At 54.5% G+C, this 6,787-nt stretch overlaps 1 pseudogene; it reads right to left on the minus strand.

Annotated features, from left to right (window-relative positions):
* Positions 1-3,359: 3,359 nt before the first annotated feature.
* Positions 3,360-4,940, minus strand: LOC102260099 (annotated as a pseudogene).
* Between the last annotated feature and the right edge of the window lie 1,847 nt (positions 4,941-6,787).

Consider the following 6,787-nt stretch of genomic DNA (forward strand, 5'->3'; position numbering starts at 1 on the left):
TGCAAGGCCACCGCGGACCTCGACGGGGACAGGACGAAGGGCCAGGATCCCCTTTGCCCCGCGGGGGTCACAGCTGGAGGAGCCGCTGTCCTTGGGCCCCACCGCCGGCACCTCCCGAACTTGCGCTGAGCGGATCTAGGTTACAGCCGTCGCGGCTCCTTCTCCGTCTCCTGCACAGATTAAAAACGGCAACTGTCCCGGAGCCGACCCCAGGGGACCCTGAACGCTCCCTCCCCCACCCCCTGGCTCACAGGCACTCTCTGTTCTCAGCGTCGGCTGAGCTCTGGGCGGCCGCTCTCAGCCCTGCGCCCCCACCGCTGGGGATCTGGCGCGAGGTCCAGCCCACCTCCGCGGCGGGTGGGAGCCGGGTCACTCTAGGGCGGGCCCAGACAGGCGAGCCCTTCTGTCCTCTGTCCCTGCCCCTCCCGGCTGCCCTAGGTCTTCAGGCAAAAGAGTGGAGAGAGAAGGGAGGAGGTAAAGGGAAGAAAAGGAAGCCTCACCCCAGCCTGGGACCTGAGGGCCAGGAGGGGTGCCCCACCTTGGCTCCTGTGGTTTCTCTAGTGGGGTGCACTCCAGGGTGACCCCACGTGGACCCCCACATCATGCAGATCGGAAAACATCACCACCCCATGGGGCCCCTGCACCAGGACAGGCTCTGGGGACCAGGAAAGTATCTGGGCTTTGGGTCTGAGCCCACCCAGGAAGTCCGTGAGGGGGGAGGAGGAAGCAAAGGAGAGAGCCCATTACGCCCCCTTCAGGCCTCCACCCTGCCGGAGACCCACGCTAACCGCAGGGCTGCCCACCCTGGCTGCTTTGAAGCTGCTGGAGCCGACTCAGCTGCCAGGAGCTGGTGCTCACCCGGCCCCTCTGCTGGCTGCGTGGGAGCTGAGGAGTGACCACAGGGCCGCCAGCGGTCTTTGAAGTGCAGGGGTGAGGCTGCAGGAAGTGGGCAGTAGCCCACCCAGGCCCTGCCCCCCCCCCCACACGAGGCCTTGTGCTCACCACCTTGGCTGCCCAGGTGTGTAGGGGGTGGGGACTTGAGTGGGAGAAAGGAAGGGGCTGCCAGGCGACTGTGTCCGCAGCCTTTGGGGCCCAACCCCAACCCTCGTTTTGCCCAGGCTCCTGCGGGTGAGGCAGTGGGGCCAGGATTTGGTCCCTCTCCCTCAGCTAAAAATAGCAGCCTGGGCTGTGTGGAAAGCCCCAGGTCCGGTGGGGGGAGGAAGCAGCAGGGCCTCTGCCTGGGGTGGGGAGGAGGGAGGCCCGGCAGGAAATGCCTGTGCCCGGCCCACTCCCCCAGCAAAGTCTGGGGTCAGCGGGCACAGTCCCCTGGAAAGTCCCAGGGGTGCCTTGGGACCTACACAGGGCAGGAACCTCCTGATCCCTCAGGCTGGGCCCTGCCCAGCTGACCCCTCCTGGGCCTGGGCTGGTCTCCTGCCATGGACACAAGGAGGGCAGGATGAAGGTAGTCCTTTCTCCCTCAGTCATTCCCTGCACAGATGACCTGAACTGTCTGACCCTCCATTCTCTCCCTTTGCCATCCCAACAAGAATCACACAGTCACGGAAGCCTGCTGTGCGGGGCCAGGGCCGGGCTGAGCACCACTGTCTGTCCCTCCCCAGGGTGCTTGCTGAGCATAAGCAGGGTCTTACCCAAGGGAGGGCTTTTCAGGGAACAAACCCAGTAGCCCTCAACCTGGAGGTGGGGAGGGCAGGAGAGGGGCCAGTAGCTGAGAACAGAAAGATGGGTAGGAATTAGGCCTTAAATTAGATTGTGGAGAGGTGGCCTGACCCCGGGGGAGGCCCTGGCGAAGAAGGGAACTTGGCATCTTGGAGGAATAAGAACCAGGCTGGAAGCTGGGGGCAGTAAGGAGGGTGGGCAGGAATGAGGCTGCAGATGGGGTAAGGCTTTGTAGATGGGTGAGCAAGTTGAAAGAAAGCTACTTCTCAGAAACCAGAAAGACTTTTAGCAAGAAAGTTCCAGACTCACGTTTGCATTTCAGAGAAATCACTGCCTCCTGGCGGAAGAGCTGGTGGGGAGTGTTAAGGCTGGAAGGAAGGCTCCGGAAGGCTCCAGAAAGCAGAAGAGCTGTGCCCGCACAGGTCACCCTCGTTTCCAGGTGTGGGAGCAGCACTGCAGAGTGGCCCTGGAGGAACATGGGGGACCTGGGGTGTCGAGGGTCCACTCCAGGGGAGGCTTTCTGGTGGCACCAGTCTTCCTGGGGTGACTTTCCCGGCAGTGAGCAGTGGCTTAGGTATTGGCAGGAGAAAGTGGGTGGTTGGGGTTTCTCCAAGTGATGCCATGAGAGGGCAGAAATGCTCATACTTCCTGTATTTTTGAAAGAAAAAAATGAAATCTAAACTGGGTAAGAAGGAAGCCAAAGAGAGGGGAAGGCTGTGTGTTGGGAGAAAAAAGGGTTGTTCCTGGAGCCGGGGGGTTTGGTGAGGCGCCGCAGCTCTGGGCAAGCTGAGGGCTGTGGCCACAGAGGGAGAAGGTGGAAATCATTTCCAAGTAGGTGTGGGTTTTCAGGACAGCTCGCTCTGAGATGTGACAGAGTGGGTGGCTGCATGTCTCTAAGGTAAAGAGGAGGAGGCATTTGAAGAGGGGCCCACATGATGTCTCCCAGTGAGTTTAGAATGTTGGTGAGGCAGGATAGTAAGCAGCTAGGAAAATTCCTGGGCAAGCAACTGGGGAAACTGAGACAAGAAAATTTAACAAGGCTAAACAGTTTGGGGGAACTTGCAGCCAGCTTGTGAATCGAAAGACCTTATCTTCCCCCAAACAAGGGCACTTGAGAGCAAATGGTTTATACCCTCCTCCCTAACCTGATAATACATAGCTTCCATCACCCTGGCCTGGGAAAGAGAACAAAGACCCACTTAATGCCACTTCTGCCAGCTACACCCAAGGACAGGTGAAGTCTGGGGACAAATAAACACTCCAAAAGCATTTGGACGGTATCACTTCAGGGGAGAATGTTAGGCAGGATGGACAGCTACTAGGGCAAGAGGAGGGGAAGGGAAAAAAATGGGGGAGTTTATCTCACCCACTGAACAAAGAAGTCAGCAGTCTTAGGACTTGCCACAGTAAAATCACCAGATGTTCTCTAAATTCTGGGGAAAGCTGCAACAATCTAAAAGGGGGACCTTGGCCCTAGCCGGTTTGGCTCAGTGGATAGAGCGTCGGCCTTCGGACTGAAGGGTCCCAGGTTTGATTCCGGTCAAGGGCATGTACCTTGGTTGCGGGCACATCCCCAGTAGGAGATGTGCAGGAGGCAGCTGATCGATGTTTCTCTCTCATTGATGTTTCTGACTCTCTGTCCCTCTCCCTTCCTCTCTGTAAACAATCAATAAAATATATTTTTAAAAAAATAAAAAATAAGTAAAAGGGGGACCTTGAAACCTATAGGGATAAAAAGTATATAAGCCTTGGACCCCTACCAGGCAGGGCACTCAGACTAGCCGAGTTGCCGGCTTGTGCTTTATGCTGAGTGTATTTTTTTTTTGACAGATAAGAAATTGTTTTTACTTAAAAATATAAAACTGGCCTTACTCCTCCTAACTGCTCCCACCCCCAGTTATCTCCACAAAGAACTATAGAAAGTGGGTAAGGGCATGTGTACAGCTGTCTCAGACTAACAATTCCAGTTCTTCTTTCAACCTCTTTCCCCCCTTTCATACAAGTAGACATTGGTCCTCTGCTTTTTCGCCAAGATCTCAGAAGCGACACAAGGTAGAGGCAGGGGGAGGGTAGGGAAGAGCCGTCTGCCGCCATTCTCCATTTCCGTCTCCATAGACTGACAGGTTGTCTGGACACTGAGCGAAAGAGCTCCTTGTCCACAAAACCAAGTGACAGGGACAGTGCCTCTCTGTACCGAAATCAGAAAGATGCGAAGGTCCAGGGTGCTGTTTCGGGTCCCTACTCAGTAGATAGCCTCATCCCCATTGTCATCACTGTCCACCCCAAATCCTCTCCATTGTCGAAATACGACATGATGTAATCAGTTCCCTCTCCGAGTTCTTCATCCTACTCCTCTTCCGTCTCCTTCTCAGCTTCCTCTGAAGTTGCTTCTTCCACCTCCTTCTCCAGGGTCTCTAGTCTCTGTATTGTTTCCTCTATATTCTGTGGTCTTGGAGGGTCTCTTTGGAAGTAGAATGGTGGTCTGCTCCTTCTGTAGCTTCCTCACTAGGATCCTTAGCTCCTGGGGTAGACATCGCCAATCAGGGTTCCAGTCGATGGCACTGTCGGTCGGCCCTGACATCTGATATTTGTCTGAGTAAGGCTCCACACCTCCCCTGGGGACAGCTGGCCGGATGAAGTAGGGGAGCTGCCTCATGGCTCCTTGCAGCTCCTGCTTCAGCGCCAGGACATACTCCCCTTCTCCCGAGGGCAGAGGCATGGGGCAGAACTGTTGTGGGGGAGGGGGAGAGAGTGGAGAAGGCTGCAGTGTGGGTGAGGGCAGAGCATCCCCCTTCCCAATGCCCACGGCCTCCATGTTGAGGTCAACTGGCCATGGCCCCGCCCCCGCCCTGGCTGGCTGTGGTGGAAGAGGCCTGGGTATTTCAGAGATCCAATGAGAACCCCCTGCCGCCCCTACCCCACGCGAAGCCGAGGCTGCAGCCAACCTGGAATCTGCTGAGTGTATTCTTAATAAATTCACTTGCTTTGCTTCAACACTGCTTTCTGTCACTCATCTGAATTCTTTCTCGTGGGTGTGACAAGAGCCAAGGAGGGGAGGAGCCCTCTTTGACTCAGGCAGCTCTTGGGTAACATTGGTACCTGAAATCTCCAAAAAGGGACAAAGGAGGCCTCCCAGCCTTCACCATTACAGATGTCCATGTCCATCACGGCAGCACCTCCCCAGCATCCCCATTCTGCTCATCACCTTGCTACCTCACTTCCCCATCAGTATCACCCAAGTCCACCATCAGAGGCACCACCATCCTTCACTCATTCACCAGTGGACAGATATCTGTCAAGAATATATCTCCATGAGGAATCCTGTGTTATAGTAATCATTATGGTACTTAATGTTAGGACCTTAGAATGTAAGACTTAAAGCATGTAACCCTGGGTGGACTGTTATAGTAATTATTATAGTGCCTAATGTTAGATATAGGAATACTGGGTGAGACCCAAGAATGCACCCTTGTAACCCCACTAGTCCTGGTGAACAACCTATCTGATGGGAACGCCCAAAGCCTGTGCACACCCATAGATTAGCAGACCCCGGGTGGATCCACACATGGCAGCCGCTGATAACACACACACCAGCGAGGACCACGCCTACAGAGGGGAATATGACCAGACAGCCTGATCGACCCAGCAGCGCACAGCTCTCCTGTCGCCAGAGCGTGAGGACCTGTGTGTGCTCACGTCTCTGTCCCCAGCACGAAAATCTGCCCAATTAACTGTCGATCGACCAAAGAGCCAGCAGCCAAAGGCGCTGTCTACCCCTGTGTGTGTGTCAGCGAGCATCGCCAGTGGATCCTTCCCAGCATCTGAGACCCATCAGGAACTGGTAGATAAACCCCCTGTGTGCTTGCATCTAACCTGTTTGTCTGTGTGTAATTTCTCCGGCTCGGGTCAGATCTCGGTGCTGTCTCTGTGAAAGTGTCTGACCGGAAGGTATTGGCGCAAGCCTCAAGCGGATGGTCCAGAGCACCTGTGCATGTCCCACTTAGGAGCAGCACCCATATGGGAACCCCCCGCACCTCGACATAGGTGACGGGCCTTAAATATATAAGAAGTAGAAGCTATTTGGGACATCCTGTTGGGCTGTGGTCATGGCAACAAGCAACACAGGTGAGGACCTACCCTTGGGGAACTTACAGTGGTGGGGAGACCGAAGACAAACATGTAAAAAGATTTAGAAAACATGAAGCACAATGGATGACCCAGCAACCCCACTGCTAGGATTTACCCCAAAGAAGTGGACACTCACACCCAGAGCTGCCCTAAAGCCTGCGCCAGCTGCGTGAGTCCTGATGGCTCCAGGTAGGAAACACCCAAGTGTCCATGCCCTGGCGAATGGACCAACAGGCTGGGGGCCGCTACAGGATGAAAAGAAAAGGAGCAAACTACTCACAAAGAGCGCATTGCCACAGCCTTAGGGCAACCAGGTACTGTGTGGCTTCATGTATGTGAAGTCCTGGGAAAGACCCCTCGTGACAGCCCATCTGGGGTCAGCAGGGTCCAGAGGATGAGCGCCGCGGCTCCGCAGCTTTTTGGGGTGATAGGAGTGGTCTGTGTCACAAGAGGGGTGATTACATAACTTATACATTTGTCAAAACTCATCAAATTATATGTTTGAAATTGGTGAATTCATTGTATGTAAATTATACTTCAACAAAGCTTGACTTTTAAGAAGACATAAAGCAGGGGTCCTCAAACGTTTTAAACAGGGGGCCAGTTCACTGTCCCTCAGACCGTGGGAGGGCCAGACTATAGTTTAAAAAAAAACTATGAACAAATTCCTATGCACACTGCACATATCTTATTTTGAAGTAAAAAAACAAAACGGGAACAAATACAATATTTGTATTTGCATGTGGCCCGCGGGCCGTAGTTTGAGGACCCCTGCCCTAAAGCCTGGGAGGAGCCATAAAACACATGAGGTGACAGGGAGGAGGCAAGGGCTGGGAGGGGGAGGGCTGGGTTTGGGTGGTTGGCTTCTTGGCGGAGGTGCCATTCTCTTGGGTGGGCACCCGGGAGTGGACTTGATGGTTGTGTGGTAACTAACTATGCTTACCATTCCCTTTGGTAATTTCAACTTTAGGCGAACAGAGGC

The sequence above is a fragment of the Myotis brandtii genome, unplaced genomic scaffold (assembly GCF_000412655.1).
Source record: "Myotis brandtii unplaced genomic scaffold, ASM41265v1 scaffold915, whole genome shotgun sequence".
Taxonomy (NCBI): domain Eukaryota; kingdom Metazoa; phylum Chordata; class Mammalia; order Chiroptera; family Vespertilionidae; genus Myotis; species Myotis brandtii.